We start from the raw sequence: 21,582 nt of genomic DNA on the forward strand, positions 1-21,582 counted from the left end.
CATTTAATGCTATTTTATGAGAGAGAGAGAGAGAGTTTGCTCTTTGAAAAGTCATGTTCCTTTGAATTTAACTAAAGTGTAACAGGATGTTAAAATGCAACCCTGGCATTTTTCTTTCTTTCAGACATATGCCCACATTTTATAGAGAAAGCTATATATTGAGGTTCTGCAAACAACAAAATGCAATTTTCACATTAAACATGGATTCTAACATCTGGCATTTCTCCTAGTGCTTGCACGTAATTATCCAAAATTGCAGTTTTTCCAACAGGGTACCCACAGTGGTAGCTCTGATTCATTCCACATTATATATATGACCCTTTCTCATAGTGAGGGTGGTCTTCAACACCAATGCTCCTGACTGCCATCTTCCTTCAACTTACGTGGAACACTTTTCCTCTTGTGCCTCATGGCTCCAACTATATGAGCTCTAGGTTGTTATTCAGGCTTCTTTCATCCTCATTTTTTGTACCTTTTATGACTGCTTTCTGGAAAGGCACATTTGCTGAGTTGGCGCCTCACAGGTGGTTTGGTTTGTGGCATATTTTAATAGCTATGAAACCATGAGTTCAGCTATTGGGTTGCAATGAGTTACATAATGCATGTGCAATTCAGTGCACCAAGAGAATTTTCCTAAGACCCCAAACGACCCAGGAAACTAACATATTGAAGGGGTTGCGCCTCACCAAATGTCCCTGACAAGGATGCACTTATTTGGAAGGATGTGCCCTTCCTCTGAAGGCAGGTGGTCTGAGAAGAGGAGATCTGGTAGTCATCCAACTACATTAAGGCACATTTATTTCTGTTGTTTTTTGGTTCATTTTATTTTGATTTGGTTTGTTTTCTGTTCTTAACAATCAGTCCACGTTACGAGTACTTTGGCAAGTAGTAGCAAAAGCTGTTTTCTCTAGGAAATTTTTAACCTTTCAGACACAGTAGAGATGTCAGAGATACTATAAATTCATTTAAATGCAGTTGCTGGTCCTGGGGTTGATGGTCATAACCATTTTTCTTTTTCTTACCACTCCAGTTTAATTTACTTGGAACGAAGAAAGTAAGTCTGAGGTTCTGATGACAATCAGTTGAGACTTTGGGCCTATAAACACAGTCCTCTCTGGTCTGGGCTTAATTGCAACCCAGCACTTCTAGAAATGCCTGTCATTAGCCCAGGAGGATGAACTCCAAACAATCCAAGTTCTATTTATCTCATTATTCTCCATACTTATTTCATTATTCTCCATATTTATTTATTCATTCAATACATGTATCTCCCATATGCCAGCACTGTGCAGATGATAGGGACATCTTATTGAACAAAACAGCAAAACCCCTGCCTGAAGATACCAGGCCATAACATTCTGTTCCAAGATATGTTTTGGTGTTCATTTTGCAAATCTCTACATATCATGAGGAAGAATAAAAGGAATAAATTATATCCTTCACTTATTCATGCATTCATTGTCCATTTATTTTAAAAACATTTATTGAGAATCTACTTTGTGATCAGCACTGCACTGAATGCCAGGAAAAGCAAGGATAAAAGATACAGGGTGTCCAGAAACCATCTGAAAAAGATGAATTTGACTACACAAATATTTTAAAAGACTAATTAAAAAAAAAAAAACCCTAAACAAATTAAAATTTTTAAAAACAGTTTACACAAATGGGGGGAGTTCATTTTCTTCATATACTCCGAACATTAACATATGAACAAAAAATAAACTCCTCAAGATAACTGATTCAATAAGTCTTTGGAGGTAGGAAGGAACTGGCCCATAAATGTATGAAAAGTGATTAATTTTATTTGCAATTAAATTAGATGGGGAAAATATGTTTTTTGTGAATCTCAGGGTCAGTGTGTATGGATATACAAGCATTTCTTATGCTGATGGTGGGACTGTAACTTAATATAGTCTTTTTAGAAGACAGCTTGACAACATAAGGTCTTTTAGGTCGACTGACAGCCCCATGGACGCCATGTTAACCTCTGTGACCTATACGGACACTCCAGATGAGTTCCTGGAAAATCTAAAGTAACTGGAAGACCATGAAAAAAGGAAGAAATGATCAACTCCTGTGGGACCTACTTAACTTTAAGACATTCTCTATTGTTTCTTATCCAGGCCTCAATTGACAAGGCCACTGGACTTCGTAACTGACCTTGGCCAACCTCATGACTCCACTCCTTACGACCCCCTCCCAGCTTGACCAACCTCATGACTCCACACCCGATGACCCCCTCCCAGCTTGGCCAACCTCATGACTCCACACCCTCTGACCCCCTCCCAGGGGGTCAACCTCATGACTCCACACCCTACGACTCTCTCCTCACTTGAAAACCTACAACCGCCTCCCAGCTTGCAAAAAACTGCCCTAAAGTTACTTCTGTAACTGTCCACTGTTTACCCCAAAACTATAAAACCAACTCCTACCCCTCTGCCCTCCACTGACACCCTTTTCGGCCTCAGTCCACCTGCATCCAGGTGAATAAACAGCCATGTTGCTCATACAAAGCCTGTTGGGGGGGTGTATTTATTCAGAGTGTGCATTTTAACAGGCAATATTTATGAAAACTTTAAATTCAGTTTCATAGCTAAGATTAATTCAACAGATATACTCACGAAAGGACACAAAGATGTTCAGGTACAAAGATGCCTGCAGTATTATTTGTATTAACTGTAGTAAAAACTGGAAATGACCCACAAGACTATCATTAGAGTTAAATGGGTTTTTTTGCACGTAACATAATGCAGTACTATGTGTCAGACAATAAGAATGATCATTATCTGTGGATCATTATCTGTATCAGCCTATACAAAAGGGCCTCAAGATATATTTTTAAATTAAAAGGAGCTTGGTGCAGAATGGTATTTGTAATACTCTCTGGGAGGATATGCAAGAAACTATTAACACTTTACTCCAGATAGTCATGACCAAACAATTAGAGTTGCCACAGGTGACATCTATTTGCTCTCTTTCTCACTCACAGAACATTTACTATAAGTAGAGCTCTCTCTCAGAAATGTGCTGGTCCAAGCTCTTTGAATATTTGTATACAGTTAAAATCAGGAAGAACTGAAGATCAGTGCAGTTTTCAAAGGAATGAGGACTTTAAAAGGACAGTAGCAGCAAGGGGAAGGTAGGGTGACCAACTTGTCCTAATTTGCCCAAGACTTTCCCAGTTTTAGCACTGAATGCCCCACATCCCAGGAAATCCCTCAGTGCCAGGCAAACTGGAACAGCTGATCACCCTCACCTGCCTTGGGGCTGCTGCAGAGGCCTAAGCATAAACTGTACGCACAAGAGAAGCTGAGAAACTTTCTTTCCTGCCCATATCCCAGCTTCCCTGCACCTCTGCTCAGATGCCAAAGGGTCCTCCTCACTTTCTCACAGGCACAACTCCTGACTTTCCTTCCACCTCCGTCCTTTGGTACAAGGATTTCTATGTTTGTGTTAGTAATGCAACCTCTTAGATTAGGATTTCTAAAACTAGAAATGTTTTTGGAGTTTATGTAGGGGTTTTTTTTACAGGAGAAAAGAAGCGATTGTAAAAGAACCGTGAGGGAAGGAATTAGATAAGAGAACAAAAGTTATTTTGGTGGCTAGAAATAATAAATTTAAAGAGGTTTTCAAGGCAAAGAAAATCTTCATGGTATAGATAGGAAAGGATACAGTATTATTCATTACAAAAATGGAAATGGTATCTATGAAATTAAGTTAGATTTAAAAGGAAGTATTTTAATGGGGAAACTTTCTACTTTTTTTTTGTTTGAGATGGAGTCTCGCTCTGTCTCCAGGCTGGAGTGCAGTGGCTCAATCTCGGCTCACCGCAACCTCCGCCTCCCGGGTTCAAGGGATTCTCCTGCCTCAGCCACCCAAGTAGCTGGGACTACAGCCATCTGTCACTACGCCTGGCTAATTTTTGTATTTTTAGTAGAGGCAGGGTTTCACCATGTTGGCCAAGATGGTCTCGATCTCTTGACCTCGTGATCCACCTGCCTCAGCCTCCCAAAGTTCTGGGATTACAGGCATGAGCCACTGTGCCTGGCCCCGGGAGAAACTTTCAAAAGAAAAAAAACACCAACCCGGAGGGACTATGGGATTAAAATATGTGTCAGTAATTTATATGCTTCTGACACTTTTCATGTGATTCAGAATACTCTGCTTGGAATAGCTAACATCAGAAAACCTCAATTATTCCCAGCTGCAGGTACCCTGTTGTGACAGACACAGTAGCCCCATCAACCCTAACAAGGTTAAAGGAATCGTCTCTGAGGAATCTCACTGATCCATGGCAAGAGAGAAGCTAAACACTGGGGATAGATGTTACTTCACTTCTGTCTCTGAAATTGGCAAAGTTTCAGATTTGAGAATGGCATCAGAAGTATAGCTGTTTAGTGCATGTGTTTCTCACCACAGTACGAATATTCATTTCACATATATCCACACAGTAACAATTTACTGAAGGAAAGTCAATGCCATTCTAGCTTGATTACATTTTCTTAATCTTGCTCTGTTGTCCAGGCTGGAGTGCAGTGCCACAATCTTGGCTTACTGTAAACTCCGCCTCCCGGGTTCAAGTGATTCTTCTGCCTCAGCCTCCTGAGTAGCTGGGACTGCAGCTGCACACCACCACGCCTGGGTAATTTTGCATTTTTAGTACAGACAGGGTTTCACCATATTGGCCAGGCTGCCTTGAACTCCTGACCTCATGATCCGCCCACCTCGGCCTCCCAAGACTACATTTCTAACACTTCCTACAGAAAGAAAACTTCATTTGATATTATTCACAGCCATCTAGTCTCTTGCCTTCAACATTTTTGATCATGTAGGGGGTGGGTGTGTTCCCTCTTGCACTGATAGATCAGCAGCCATGACACTTTTCCAAAACCATATTTATTCTGCCTCCTGTATCATCCATTTAGTCATTTAACCAACATTTGCTAGAAAATGAGTGAGGTGCCGGGATTTCATAGATAATTAAGATATAGCGTCCACTCTCAAGAGTTAAAGGTACATTTAAAAAGCAGATAAAACCAACTAATATTATGACATTGTAAGATGAGGTGTGTGGAAGATTTATGAAAGTATAGAGGAGGAATGCTTAAATTCAGGAGAAAGTCAGGAATAGCTATCTCAAGGGGCAAGTAAGTACTCCGCAGTTTCTATAAAAGGTGAGGGTAGGGACGACTTACAGGGAGACTGAACAATACATGCAAAAGTTACAGAGGTGTGGGAAAGCTTGGCTTGATCGGGAATCTATACACTGCAGCCTGGAGTCAAGGAGTGCTCTAGAAGGAAGGGGATGCATCGGGGAGAAAGGAACCTAACAAGGTAAGTAGCAGACGATGAGGGAAAGGCAAAAGACAGGACATTTACACTTACTGAGCATTTATTTTGTGCCAGACTTTTTGTTTTTTTGGAGGCTGAGTCTTGCTCTGTTGCCAGGCTGGAGTGCAGGTGCCCAATCTTAGCTCACTGCAACCTCCGCCTCCCGGATGCAAGCAATTCTCCTGCCTCAGCTCTGAGTAGCTTGGTCTACCTGCACGTGCCACCACGCCAGTTAAATTATTGTATTTTTAGTATAGATAGGGTTTCGCTGTGTTAGCCAGGATGGTCTCGATCTCCCGATATTGTGATCCGCCTGCCTCGGCCTCCCAAAGTGCTGGAATTTTAGGCGTGAGCCATCACGCCTGTCCTGTGCCAGGCTTTTTACCTTTGGTATCTCATACAATTACTACAGTAACCTCCTAACAATGTTTGGATCCATCATGCAGATGAAGAAATAGAAGCTGGGGAAGGTTAAACCTGGGCGGACCCATTATTTGAGGCCAGGTTTATCTAATACCGAAGCCCCTGGTCATTTTACCACAGAATACGGTTTTCTAGGTGAAGGAAGCTTAAACTTTACCATGAAGGCATTGCACACTCTGATGGATATCAACAGGAGAGAGGCATGATCATAACCGCATTTCATTTTATTTTGAGACAGGATCTCACTGTCACCTAAGCTGGAGTGCAGTGGAGCAATCACGGCTCACTGCAGTCTCAACCTCCCAGGCTCTACCTCCCAAGTAGCTGGGACTACCGGAACCTACTGCCACACCTGGTTAATTTATTTTATTTATTTTTTGTTTGTTTGTTTCGTAGAGATGGGGTTTTGCCATGTTGTCCAGGCTAATATCAAACTCCTGGGCTCAAGCAATCCACCTGTCTTAGCCTCCCAAAATACTAGGATTATAAGTGTGAACTATTGTTCCTGGCCTTAACTACATTTTAGAAAAAAACTACTCTGTCATGCAGAGGAGGAGGAACTGAGGAACTAGAGGCTTTCTGAGGATGACAGAGAAACATTTTCCTGTAACAAACTTCATACTGGCACAGACATAGAAGTCTAGATTTCATAGGCCTTCATGTTGTCTCCCATCCAAGTACTAACCAGGCCCGACCCTGCTTAGCTTCTGAGATCAGACGAGATCGGGCGCGTTCAGGGTGGTATGGCTGCAGACAGGCCTTCATGTCATACTTGCATGTATGCCTTGAAACATGTAAGTCTGAGCTATAAATTGCAGAACTAAAGACAATGGATTCCAGAAACTCTGATTTATTTAAGAGAGGAATAGGATTGTGGAAGGTACATAATGGTAAAATAATATCACGTTTCTAAACTTGAGAAACTTAGTTAAAATATGTGCAGATGCAGTCCCGTATGAATAGCCATGTTGGCTAGAAGACATCATACTTCTTAAGGGCAACAGTTAGAGATGCTGGGAGCAGATGAAGTAGTTATAACTTGCACCTGTGTAATTACTACAGCGAGTTACACTTCTGTCAAATGATCCTATTGCTTTAAAAGTCTGAGATGATGCCTGTGCTAAGAGCTTTCTTTAGCTGCATGTCTCAATGTGGCTATAAATTTCAGTCAAGTCATGTCCTGCGCATTGGGTCTAATTAAAGAACACAGGAGTGAGAAGGGCAGGGTATACACTCAGGGATATACACTCAGAGATGTGGAGTTAAACTATTTCTCAAATTGAAAATTTAATGGTCATTATAAGGTCTCTTTGGGTTGGAAATACAGATTCTTAAGAACACATTCATTTTGCACAAATGAAAGTGGTAAACCAAAATCAGAGGGTGTTGAATTTCTTAAACTAAAGACTACCTTATAGTGAGCTCTAGTAAAGAGGGTTAGAAACTATTTTTGAGAAAATTTAATAACAATGTTTCAAAGAAAATTTTGTTACTGGATATTTTCCAGAAATAATAACAAGACATCTGTATTCAAGTAGCTACAAATGATTGTACCAAAGGGTCAATATTTTGAGATGGCAAGCAAACATTCTTATCATAAAGATAGGGTACAGGAACTAGAAGAGATGTAATATTCCTTGATGTGATTCTGTCATAAAAGGTTAACAATGTTACATCTTAAGGCCAAGGAGATAATCCTTTTTTTGAAGGTTGCAAAGGTCTATCATCAGAGTATTCCTTTAAAGATAAAATTATATGTATTGTATGCATGTTCCACTTTTAAAATCAGGTATAATCTTATATTTCAAGGAGCCAAAAAAAAGAGTTAAATACTATAAATGGATATTTTACTTATGTGGCAGAAGAAAAGTTCAGCGTTTCAGGATCCACAAGTGAGAAGAAAATGTAACTAACTTGTAGACCAAATGGCAATCTGTTCCATGATTTTTAAATCCATAATATGTTTCCTACAAATGTTGTCACCTGAAAATTCACAATTAGACATCCATTTCTTTGTACTTATATGATAAAAAATATTCCAAGAGGAATGTATACCACAGTCTCAGTCTTTCTGCTCTTTTTCTGTAGCCAAGCTGCTTACCCAAATTAGTTGTACTAACAGTTTTCAGGCTGCTTACAACTGAAACCAACTTACAAAGTATTTTAGGCCACGCTTGTTTTGTTGATGAGGTCTAGAGAAGTGAAATAGTTTTTCCAGGGGCATGTAGTCTGTTAATAATAAAGCTAAGACTAGGGACAATTTCAGGATCTTGTTCCTTGGTGTTTGGAGGTTCTGAGGAAGTTGGTGAGAGGCTTCTCCTGGAAGGTAAGTGTGGTTAAGAGCCAGCCAGGTGAGGCTCCAGGCCTACCGTCTCACTTCACCTAAAGCAGATGGGCTGTGTTACGGAGACTTATAGACCGGGCGTTTTTCTGAAGAGTATTTGAAACAACTCTTCTGTCAAATACATTTTTAAGTGCTAAATGAAATTTTTAAATGAGTGGCCCATGCTAATATATTAGGTATGTGGAAGAGAAGATGTTGTGGACATCAGCAAACAGCCTACATGTTCCTGAAGGTCAGGACTATATCCCACACATCTTGGAATTTTCCTCAGCATCTAACTTGGTACCTTTTAAAAGGGGCTTTAAAGTCAATAGGGTCTGGAGGTTCTTGCAGTTATAGCTCCAGGGGTTCCCTTCTGATCTTGCACAGTTTTCTAATTATTCCCTTGTTTTCTTCCACTGACCCATGGGATGGGGTTAACTTGTGTCTCCCATGCCTTTTTCCTTACCCACATTACTTCCAAGTTGGGAATGCAGTCTTGCAGCCTGGCCCTACCCTGTTGTCTCTGCACAAACCTGAAAACTCAGGTAAATGAATGAATGAATGAATGAATAAATAAATAAATAAATAAATATTAGGCTGACAATAACTACAGGGAAGAAGATAAGAGGTAAGAAAAATAACTGATGAAATTACAAGGCAATAGAGCCCCTAAGTATCAAAGGAAGGTAAATGAGTTCATTCTAGCATTCCACTAGCCCTCTTAGGAATTTTCATGATTGCCTTCTCTTTTCTGTTAACTGTTAATATTTTGTTTCTGAAATGCATCGCATCCTTTTCTCCCTATAGTCTCCTAAATTGCTTTCTTTTCTCCCCAACCTTCGCTCTCTCCTCCTTCACTTTCCCTCCTTCAATTCTAATTGCCAATTAGATCACATAGGTTTACAATAATCCCCACCACTACGTATTATTCCCATCTCAAAGCAAACTTCAGATTGTAATCTTCAAATTCAAAGTCCCTTACACAGTTTTATTCTGGAAAATTTGACTTCAGGCACTTATTGATTGACTTGACTTCTTGCTAAATTTTGCCTAAAGGCAGGCCTTTCTAGAATCACACAAAGGGTGGAAATTATACAAAAGTGGTGGTTCTCAAACTAGGTGGGAGTTCATAATGATTACAAAGAATGAAATGTAAGTAATGGATTATTTGGGAGTTAGGTGGAATTTAAAAGATTACTAGGAAATATGTTCTAAAATTTATATTTATGAAAAATAACTTAAAAAATTTTTTTATTTAGCATTTATTGATAGAGATTCTATAGAGGCACAAAGTTACTTTTCATTTCCTTTCTTTCCCTTTACCATTTCTTTCTTTCCTTTCTTCCTTCCTCCCTCCCACCCTTCCTCTTTCCTTTCCTCCCTTCCTCCTTCCCTTCCTCCCTTTTCATCTTGGAATGAGAGTACGCAAATCCTCAGTTAACTCTACACTTTTATTCAAATGCAAACTTTAGTTCCTTTGACTAGCTTTTACGGTAAGAATTTAATTTTGAAGAAAATGAAAATTAAATGTCACTATCAATAAATCAGCCTAAAGATCAAGTAGATGTGTAGCATGGGCAGAGATATCAATTTAACAAAGGGATTAAGAGGTTATGGAGTCAGCCTGACCCAGTCTGGACTTCAGCTGCACCACTTATTGTGCAAGTCCTTGAGCAAGAGTATACCACACATCCTCCTCTCAAAATGAGGATAACACCATCTGTAAGCATAATAGTGAAGATTAAATAATCATATGTACACTAAAAACTTGAACTGTGTGTGGGACATAGTAAGTACTCAATAAATATTATAATACAGTGTTGCAAAACATAGTATCTCATACTGTTCATATCACTGCAAAGTGATAAAGCAAAGGACATCCCAATATCCTACCTAATTTAGAAAATTAGTGTTCAGGCAGTACTTTAATTCATGTACTTCTAGTGTCACTTATAATTATCTCACTCAAATGTCATTTTGTAACAAGTATTTGATGTCCCAGCTGACTTGATTGATCCTGGACCTAGAAATTGGAATCAATAATTGGTGGGCTTTGAACTTGTAAAAGCTTGTAATAGAGTCTAAAGTTTTAATTGCACAGGTTTGATGTTGGTTCACCGCTTGTCACGATGTGCAACTGAAGCTGGCTATCAAAGCAGAATAAGGCAAAGGTACTTTAACTCCTTCACAATCACATGTTTTCACTTTAATCTAATTATAGCCACTAGTCACATGCTTTAAAGATCACAGATCCAAATAAAGAAACCATCAGGGGTTTCTCTATGGCTTCTAAAGGAGAAACATCTTTTATGACTTTAATTAGTCTAATTTTCTATTGTTAAAGGAAAAGAATTCTCTGTCCTTAACTAAGGCAGCCAGTTGTGTAGAAAGCCAAATGTGCTGTGGGTCAGGAGATGTGAGTTCTGACCTCTGACCAACCATGACCTGTCTGAGTACTGAGATCAGTCACTGGCCATCTCTGGTTTCATTTTCCTTGTTTCTAAAATTGATCCTTGCATTAATGATCAGTGAGGTCCTTTCCAGCCATAATAGCCTATTATTTCATACAAAGTGACTTTTCCAGAATAACTAACAGGCTGTAAATGGTATGTTCAGAGATGACAAAATGAGACAGAGTAATAAAGGGTACACGTATGTCTCCAGAAAGCAAAAAATAAATTAATTAAAAATATTCAATGAGAAAAACAGATGAGTGGTGTTTTGAATATTAACCTCTATGATATTTCAGTTATTAAAATTAGCGTCATAGTTAATTGGCTCATATAACAGGACTTTGTGTGTCTTAAGCAAGCATTTGTTAAATGCTGACAAAGTCTACAGAGTTTATATCTAAACACCATGAAGTTTACAACATTTGGGTTCAACAAAGCTTATCCTGCAGGGGCTTGCCATCAAGTAGATGAGTAAAAAGTACAAATTTAATAGATATTGCTCAAAAGGTTACATATAAATCACATCAAGCCAAAATATCAGCCTAGTTAAGTTGATTGACCCAGAGTTATAACTTGGACAGTTTATATGTTTAACACAGGTCTCTGGATTTCCCTTTTAGAGACCCTACTCCCTTTAATAGGGTTTAATGAAAAAAAAAATCCAGAAACTGCTTGTTGTTTTATAAATGTCTTTGTTCTTTTAAAGATGTTTTCAAATAATATGCTGTTTTTATTACAGACTATATATCCATGAAAAGTAAGTTTGAAAATGCAGCACATAGCTTTTTGTTTTCTTAGAGACGGGGTCTCTCTATGTTGCCCAGGCTGGAGTGCAGTGGCTATTCACAGGCGAGATCCCACTACTGATCAGCATGGGAGTTTTGACCTGCTCCAATTCCGACCTGGGCCGGTTCACCCCTTCTTAGGCAGCCTGGTGGTCCCCTGCTCCCGAGAGGTCACCATATTGATGCCGAACACAGTGCAGACACCGATCGGCATAGCACACTACAGCCCAGAATTCCTGGGCTCAAGGGATCCTCCCACCTCAGCCTCCTGAGTAGCTGAGACTACAGGCACGCGCCTGCAGGCGCCACCACTCCCGGTGATTTTTTTTTTCTTAAATAAAATAAAGGGTGAAGTTAATAGAATGACCATTTTCAAGTGGAAAAGTATGTGTGTTGAATGCTTTTTGTGAGCACTCAACAACTCAGCTTTTGGAGCACTCTTCATATAGTCTCTCACACAGTAATCTCTGTAATGACCCATGGTGTCATCACCATCCCAAATGACAGTAATGGAAATGGGGCTCCTGAAGGTCCAGTGATTTTCCTGAATTTACCAAGTAAATACTTTGGGAAAGTGAAATTAAACCCAAGGCTGGCAGGCTTGAAAATGTGCACTTTTCCTAATCTTTCGTACTTCTTCTGGTCCTCAGTGCTTTTCTGGAATTTTGCATACAGAGAGAAGGGGGCAGGTTCTTTTCACCTTTGATGTACAGCGGTTATGAGAAAATAAATCTTAAGAAATTTACCGAACAGCTCAGTTACTAAAAATGCATGTCCATCTTCCTGTTTGATTTTTTAAGAAGTGAGATTCCCAATGAATGGATTTTAAATGCAATTTTACATTCACCTACAATGAATGTACAGGTCTTCCCTAAAGATATAAGAAATCGACTGAAGTAAGCAAGAAAAACCTTATACCAGAACTGCAAAGGGTGTCTCTGAAGAGTACATGTGCATGCCATAAAAGATGTACTATATCTCTTTGGGAGGCCAAGGTGGGCGGATCACAAGGTCAAGAGATCGAGACCATCCTGGCCAACACGGTGAAACCCCGTCTCTATTAAAAATACAAAAAAATTAGCCGGGCGTGGTGGTATGCGCCTGTGAGCCCAGCTACTCGGGAGGCTGAGGTGGAAGAATCGTTTGAACCCAGGAGACGGAGGTTGCAGTGAACCAAGATTGCGCCACTGCACTCCAGACTGGTGACAGAGGAAGACTCCGTCTCAAAAAAAAAAAAAAAAAAAAAAGACGTACTATATCTAATATTATCAAGCCCTAATTGAAAACTGCTGATTTCACTTACATAATTCCAATGTCTGCCAAATTATGTGGTGTTTCTAGTGAACATAAACACATTTACAGTTAAGGAAACTTTAAAGTATGTATCCGAAGGCAAGTTTAATAGGTTTAAAAACCCAAAATCTGGCTGGGTGCAGTGGCTCACACCTATCTATAATTCTAGTACTTTGAAACGCTGAGGTGGGTAGATCGCCTGAGGTTGGGAGTTTGAAACCAGCCTGGCCAACCTGGTGAGACCCCGTATTTTTGTATTCCTGTAAAAAAATTTAAAAAATTAGCTGGGCATGGTGGCATACGCCTGTAGTCCCAGCTATTCGAGAGGCTAAGGCAGGAGAATTGCTTAAACCTGGGAGGTGGAGGTTGCAGTGAGCCGAGTTCATGCCACTGCACTCCAGCCTGGGTGACTGAGCGAGACTCCATCTCCAATCAATCAATCAATCAATCAATCAAAAAACCCAAAATCTTGTTCCTATTTTTAAACTAACTAACTATATATATATATATATATATATATACACATACAACTGTAGGAAGCTTTCCTTTTCCTTTCTTTTCTTTCTTTTTTTTTTTTTGAGACGGAGTTTCGCTCTTGTTACCCAGGCTGGAGTGCAATGGCGCGATCTCGGCTCACCGCAACCTCCGCCTCCTGGGTTCAGGCAATTCTCCTGCCTCAGCCTCCTGAGTAGCTGGGATTACAGGCACGCGCCACCACGCCCAGCTAATTTTTTGTATTTTTAGTAGAGAAGGGGTTTCACCATGTTGACCAGGATGGTCTCGATCTCTTGACCTCGTGATCCACCCGCCTCGGCCTCCCAAAGTGCTGGGATTACAGGCGTGAGCCACCGCACCCGGCTCCTTTTCCTTGCTAATAGACACCTTCGGAAATATTAACTTGGTAAGATTCAACACTTTCCTATTATGTTTTTAAGAGTGCTAGCTAATATGTATTTTGCTTGTATAATTTTTTACATAATACACAAGAAGTTGTTAACAATCAATCCTTTCTAGGACACATTTTGGATTTTGAAACATAATAATTGATTACCTTTTAAAGTATTTTCACTTAAAAAGAAGTTCTGGCCTAAGTGGTATTTACTACAGAGAAGGTATGATGGAAACGCACCATTCTCAAAGTCACCGAAGAGAGCCAGTTGAAAGTTAGCAAATGAATTAGTTGTTTCATCAAGAAATGGAAATGATCTGATTTGTTTCCTTCCAAATCAAATAATGCAGTACAGTGCAAATTCTAGAAAGATGCTTTTATTTTCAAATTGTATTGGAATTTCTTCTTATTCAGATTGTATTTAGCAGTGCAATAGGATTCATTGATAATATAATTGAATAAGGCTCTGTACAGAAAAACTATAAAAAACAACTGCCTATTGCCTTATTTCCTAAGTAAAAAATGTACTTTTTGGTAAAATAAGTAGAAATGCTGAAAAAAGTGTATTCAAGTTAGAAGTATACTCTCCCCTGAACACCTCTTTCACATTTCTGGCCTGTATAGCAGGGATCCTTAACCTCCAAGCACAGACTGCTTCTGGTCCATGGCCTGTTAGGAACCAGGTAGCACAGCAGGAGGTGAGCAGCAGGCAAGTGAGCTTTATCATCTGAGCTCCGCCTCCTGTCAGATCAGTGGTCACATTAGATTCTCACTGGATTGTGAATCCTACTGTGAACTGTGCATGCGAAGGATCTAGGCTATGCACTCCTCATGAGAATCTAATGCCTGATGATCTGAGGTACAACAGTTTCATCCCAAAACCAAACCTCTCCCCACCATCCATGGAAAAATTGTCTTCCATGAAACCAGTCCCTGGTGCCAAAAATGTTGGGGACCACTGCCACACAGCTCCAAAGGCAGTTCCACTTAAAAATTGAATGTCTTTGGTTTTAAATATTGAATGGTTTTAAATATTACTTATAATACAAGATAGCCACATTGTAAGCTACAATGGAAGGTAAAGGACAAAGACTACAGTTGAAAAGTAGAAAGGAAATGTGAGAGTTTTCAGTTAAATTAGAAGATTCTTTAAAAAACAACCTCAAACATTGTCTAAACCCTTAAATTATTGCTAAGATGAATTCAGATTTGAATAAATTGATAAAATTCATTGCTTGACAAAGCTGCCTACATTTTTCATTGAGTTGGGCAGTGGTGTGACTGAACTGGCCAAATTGGAACCCAGAGTGAGCGTTCTATAAACTCACCTTGACTTTCATCCCTGAAGATCACAAGTTTTGACAGTTTTGAAATCTCTACTCTTCCAACACTTTAATTCAATGGCATTTAGAATTTCTTATAGTTCTGTTGTCGTTTCCACAATCAAACTGTATTTAGAAATATGTATAATGTAAATGCAAGAGTTTTAGTAACTGTTTTTCCTATTATTATTTTTGCAAAAATTTCTGTTTGTCTCCAACAAAGTCCAGTGAAATATAGTATCTGATTAGGCTACATTTTTACATAACATTTTACCATTTGAATAGTTTTTACTTAAGTTGCCTATTCTCTAGTCTCTATAATCTTTCAATGAAGATAACCAATTATGAATATCTCCTATACCATTTTAGGCCCACCAGTATGTGATTTCTTGGTATAAAGTGATTTTCAAATGTCTTCCTAACTCAGCAGCCACTTGCATCATTTATATCTGAGTTATTTCCTCTTTTTATTTTTTCGAGATGGAGTCTCACTCCGTTGCCAGGCTGGAGTGCAGTGGTGTGATCTCGGCTCACTACAACCTCTGCCTCCCTTGTTCAAGCAATTCTCCTGCCTCAGCCTCACGAGTAGCTGGGACTACAGGCGCATGCCACCATGCCCAGCTAATTTTTGTATTTTTTAGTAGAGATGGGGTTTCACCATGTTGGCCAGGATAGTCTAGATCTCTTGACCTCGTGATCCGCCCACCTCGGCCTCCCAAAGTTCTGGGATTACAGGCGTGAGCCACCGTGCCCGGCCTATTTCTTTTTCTTAATGGAGAAATGAATTGATATTCAAGCCAATAATTTTACTTGGTGACATAATTATGTCACTAATGAAGGTAATCCATTCTCGGCTAGGAAAAAATATATGTATTTTCCAAAATTGCTAACTTTTACTTTGTTGTCAGTGATCTTAGAGTCCTGGTTCTACAATGTATTGGTCGTGTGACCTTGATTCAGTTGAGGGTAGAAGAGAAAAATGATATTGCAAAATGGGAAAGAAACACACTTATAAGATTTCTCTAGGCTTCAGTACTTTCATTTGATTCATGGAGATGATAAAACATCTGTATTGTATCTCATCTCATCTATGGCATGGAGACAATGACAGTAGACCCTCACACAGTGTGGAGAAGGTGAAGTAATGATGGAGAGAGAAAGTGTAGCCTAGCATCTGCATGGTAACCACTCAACACAAGTTATTTGTTATTTTTTTAATTGGTTACAAATTGTATTTTACATATAACCTGTTCTGTCTGGAGTAAATCCATTACTAATGAAAAATTTTAAACAGGGATTCCATAGATTACAGATCATTCAGTAAAGATCTACTATAAATAAAAACATTTACCAAAATAAAATATGTAGGGGTGTGTGTATCCGTGTGTGCATGTATACATTTTAAAAATTGATTCTGTTGTCAATAGCAGAAACAAATCTTTCCACTATCTTAAAACCACATTTGATTCAAATACACTAACGATATGTAACCATTTGTTCAAAGGAAAAGCTGACTGACATTAGGCTGTGGAATCCTGTAATGCTTTTGCTCAGCTTGGGCCTAGGTGTCAGGATAGGAATAGGAGATGCCAGACCTGTTTGGTGGTAGTGGTAATAGTCATGGCCTAACCTTGGCAATCATCAGCTCATGGGATTTGGTGCTTTAAGCAAAGGTGTTAATTATGCCCCTCCTCCCTTTTAGTACCATCTTCTCTTAAACTAACACACATCTTTGGGCTTAATTAAGCAGAAAAGCAAACAGGGAAGAACAAGGTGGTTAAGGACTGGTGTCTCAAAGTGAATACTCTGTATCTGAGTCCAAAATTAATTCCAAACTCAGATTAGTTAGATGTTTCTTCTTAGTCATTTAGGAGTCAGTAAGACTCTCTAAGCCTTCCTTCCTGCTGTATTAAGCTCTTTCACTAAAGGACCAAGTTCTTTCAGGTGCTATCCTATTTGGAATTTAATTTGCCCTAACGTTTCTCCAAGAGCCATTACAGCACACCACATTGCTGTATCCCATTTAACTCCCAAACCGCAGAGAAGCTGGCTGCAGCATCAAACAACACTATTAAAAATACCACAAGGGAACCTTAGAGTGGGAATTTCAGGCACAAGTTACAGCCTAGGGACAAACAGCGGTTGTAAAGAGTATGAATGATACTGGGATGGGGATTTAGGAGAATTTTCAGGATCTGAAAAAACAGCCCTTAAGATTTTAGTGTTGGTTCCTAGGGCTGGCTCTCTGTGGTTGTATGGGTTAAAAGATTAGAGTAACTTTGTCTTTCTCTCTCTCTTCTTGAATTTTTTTTTTTTTTTGTCAACAGATTTGGTACCAAAGGTAACTACAAGTGAGAATGGCTTAACAAAGTTTTCCAAGAAGAGGCTCCTTTCACTGGGCCTTGCAAAGGAACAACAGACTCATTAGAATTTTTTTTTTTTTTTAAATTTTAACCTGAGTATCTTAATTGTGACATCTAAGCAGTTATTTGGAAGTCTTCAGGTGTAATTCTGATTCTGGGTGTTTAAAATGCAAGTGGAGAAATTCGCTCAGCCATGGCTACGCAAGCGTCCCTAGGCATTTCAACTTTGAATGAATATTGTGGAAATGGAGCAGACTTAATGGATTAGTCATTATTTAGAGTCCTGTCATGTGGGCAGTCCAAATTCAGAGCCTTAGAGCTGGGAGGTATATGTTATAGCCTGGTGGTGGTAGCCTCAAAATAGGTAGTAGTGGTGGTGGAGTAGGAGGAGGAAGTTGAGAAGGATGGTTTTTCGGGGTGGAAGAACAGGAGGAAGAGAAGCCAGTACTGCCTTTCAAGCTCTGCAGTAGAATCATTGCAAACAGCACAATGGAAGAAATGGCCTTTGGCATCCACTTGCTCATTTTCTTTGATTGTCCAACATACCTCTGAAATCTTCTCAAAAGAGCCATTCTGACAGACTTAAGTATTTATTTTCCCATAAAATTCCAGGAGCATGTGTAGACTGGACTTCTGGGCTTCCATTCCCATAGAATTTTTCCTTCATATAAAATGCTTCCATTTGGAATTTTACATTCAGTACTGATTATTTCATTAATACAGTGACTATCTCCCCTCTCCTGGGCCTTGGATTATAGGGACTAAGAACAGGGATAATGCTTCTTTTTGATCATCAATGTAGCCTAAGAGCTTTGGTTAGGGCCTGGCACATGGGAGACTCTCAAAAAAGTATTTGTTAAAAAAAAATTCTGAATTGTTAAATGGACCAGGTCTGAATATATAATCCAAAGGCAGGCAATTCATGGGTTTACTAGTAGCTAATAATCTGTAATATATGACCACAGTAGAAAGTTACCTCATTGTATTTGTAAATTTGTAGGCTCAAATTGCAATTAAAAGTGGGGAACTGCAACTAAGGTGATTGGTGTCAGGAGGAAAAAAAACTTTTAAAAACCTACAGATGGCCTAAAACTGGGGCTAGAGAAGCTATGGCAAGCCAGGTACAAACTCGGGCAATGAGAAAGCAGACATTATGAAGAGCAGAGAACTATCTCTAGAAAACAAACAAAAAACAAACCAGACCAGATATACAAATAAAGGGCAGAGTCTTGAGAAAGACACCATATTTACTACAAGCAAAAGATGTAGTTTCAAGTGTCTAGAACTGTGATGATTCCCAAAACTTCTTTTTCTTTTTTTGAGACAGAGTTTCGCTCTTGTTACCCAGGCTGGAGTGCAATGGCGCGATCTCGGCTCACCGCAATCTCCGCCTCCTGGGTTCAAGCAATTATCCTGCCTCAGCCTCCCGAGTAGCTGGGACTACAGGTGTACGCCACCATGCCCAGCTAATTTTGCATTTTTAGTAGAGACAGGGTTTCACCTTGTTGACCAGGATGGTCTCGATCTCTTGACCTCGTGATCCACCTGCCTCAGCCTCCCAAAGTGCTGGGATTATAGGCATGAGCCACCACGCCCGACTGATTCCCAAAACTTCTCAATCCTAGTCCACCTATGTCCATGTAAGAATGACATTTATTTTGATCTAGTTATTTTTGGTAACTGAGCTGATCCAGTGAGGATATTGCCATATGGTGATAAAGAATGTTGGTGAATTACTATGTAAAGAAAAGATGCTTACTCTGTGCCAGTAGCTTGGGAATCTGGAATCCTTTCCTGGAAGCCTCAGACCGTTTCCAGGAAAGTCACTGAATAGCTTTGATTCAAGGAAGTGAAACTCTTCTGTCGTGTACTGGCTGGTTTAAAATATGGTCACCTGAGTAATATGAGTTTGTTCAAAACACTACATTACATCTCAATGTTTCCTGCAATTGACTGGCATGTGGGAATTGCACTTGGCTTGGCTCTCCAGTTCTTTAGTTGGTTTCTATCTGCTGCCTGGAGCTTACTTCCTAGTAGTGACCACAGAAAGAGGCATTATCTTTTTTGTCACTAAAGACTACATGAAGTTCAACAATAACCTAATTTGTGAGCTCTCTGGCAGGAATGTAATTCCTCTTTATAATCACTGATGATACTCCCTGTGTATGGCAGCAGAGTGACACAGGCTCTCCTAGTGGGACACACCCTCACTTTGCCTTGTGTTTAAAGCTGGGCACCACTTCTAGCTTAGGGAGATGTAGGAAAGCAGAGGTGAGGAATGACAGATGGGACAGAGTTGGGACTGGGTGATGCTGCAGTGAGGAATGAGGGGCATCATGTAGGGAGAATGATATGATTTTAGGGAGCTGGGAATGAATAGGGTAAAGAGGGTGAGAAGAGAGGAGATTTAGACAGGGAATGGAAAACAGGACAAATAAGGGAAGGAGGGCCAGGAAAGACTGGAAAAGAAGAGGCAGATAGAAGGAAAGGAAAAAGGCAAGAGAATAGAGTAGAGAACATGAGAAAAGGAGAGGATTGAAGAAAACAAATGAACTGAAATGAAATTTGAGAGAGGCAGTAGAGTGTTGTTGACAGGGTGTGGAATCTGAAATATAACTGTCAAGTTTTGAATCCTGGCTCCACAACTTTCCAGAATAATGACAATAGGACATATCCTTAAATTCTCTGAGCCTCGGTTTCTTCTTCTGTAAAATGAGAATAACAATTCTACCTACCTTATGTGATCATGCATGCCCAGTCTTAGCACAGTGCTTGGCACATAGAATTGTTATTATTGAGGTTAAAAGACAGAAACAAGGCAAAGAAAATAACAAAATGGAGGAAGTCGGAAAGAGAGAGATTCAGCCAGTGGAAGGATGAAAAAGAAAGAGATACATTTCTGCTAATAATTTTAACCTTAGTTTTCCCACATTATAATTAAGGTTTCTATGCCTGCTATATTATTTCTACCTGTTTTAATGACAGTTGGGAAAACATGTTGAATATGAACACACCTTCTTTAAAGGTATGTTCGTATAAAACTAGCCTTTAATAGTTTGCAAAATAGATGTTCACATTTCCTTAAGAGTTGAAATTATTCCCTAGAAATGAGTGAGATCAAGGATACGTGAAGCTAAACCAGTCATCCAAAAAAACCATTTGTTTATTTTCCCTTCCTCTTTACTGTATTGACTGGGCCATTTGATGGGATTAACTAAATTGACCGGTTATTTTGAAATGTGTTAACCCAACTGTAGACATTAGGGAAAATAAAGCCCCTAGTGTTCTTGGTGGTGTTTCTTTCCAAGTTTCTCTCCACAACACAAACCACTTCCTTTTACTTGAAGTCATTTTGCTTTTCTCATTAGTCTCACAGTCCAGGGACTGGTGCTGAGTGCTGAGGCAGCTCTCAGTTCAAGACCATAAAACAACGCAACAGAATTGGCCCCAAACATAAAAGGAAGGCACTGTGGAGTTGTTCTCCTCTCAGGAAAAGGAAAAGGAAAGTGGAAGTTAGGGCAGATAAAGTATGAGAAAGTGATCAGAGATCTATTCTTGCTTTTAGGGGTGGGGAGGTGGAATGAATGGAACCACAGCTCAAATCAGAGGGAAAAAAATGGAACAAAAACAACAAAAACCCCACCACCTCCCTTGACATTCATCACAACAACTCTCTGTGCACCTGGCATGGTGCTGCACAGTGGACAGATCCCAGACATGCCTCCCCAGCGTTTCCATGAGGCTGAATAAATAGTGTTCTCACAGACTCTCCAGTAGCAGTGGGTGAAAGGCCAACCTTCATTGACCACTATGAGGCTTTTCTTAAATGCTATTCAGACAAACCAAAAGAAATTTTGTCCTTTTCACAAAAACATGTCCTTGTTCAGCACCATATGAGTTATTTAAAATAATGGCCAATGAAACAAACATAGCAATGGCATCACTTCTTGCATTTTCCTCTTTCTGCTCAGAGGGCTGACAAAGTGGAGAAGATCGTCCAACATCCACTTCTTTCAAGTTACTCCCTCTGCCAAAGGGATCAAGAGACACATTTTCATACCACTTTCTCAAATAGGAAAAAAAGTTTTCCATGCTGGTTTCTGCTGTTCCATGTTTTGCTCTTATATTGTACCCATGTATCATTCCAAGATGTTCTGAGAAGAGATGTGTAAGAGTCAGCTGATCTTTTCTACTTCAGTTCTATTGAAGACATGTAAGTTGGCATGACAGTGTCCCAGAACCACACACTAGTACTGTGGAGAGACAACAAAAGAATTGCTATACTAGTGGGCAGGATTTTTTGTTTGTTTATTTGTTTTAATAAAGAGGCATAGACTATAATTTTTAGAGCAACTCATTAGGTTATGGTCGAAGTAGGTTTGGGAGAAGATCTCTTG

General features: G+C 39.6%; 1 protein-coding gene across 11 annotated transcripts in view; it reads right to left on the reverse strand.

Annotated features, from left to right (window-relative positions):
• PDE4D (phosphodiesterase 4D) overlaps positions 1-21,582 on the reverse strand; it is a 1,389,427-nt gene that overhangs the window by 170,766 nt on the left and 1,197,079 nt on the right. The gene's annotated exons all lie outside the window — the stretch shown is intronic.

This window comes from Aotus nancymaae, unplaced genomic scaffold (genome assembly GCF_030222135.1).
Source record: "Aotus nancymaae isolate 86718 unplaced genomic scaffold, 86718_ANA_hifiasm-v0.15.2.pri h1tg000014l, whole genome shotgun sequence".
NCBI lineage: Eukaryota > Metazoa > Chordata > Mammalia > Primates > Aotidae > Aotus > Aotus nancymaae.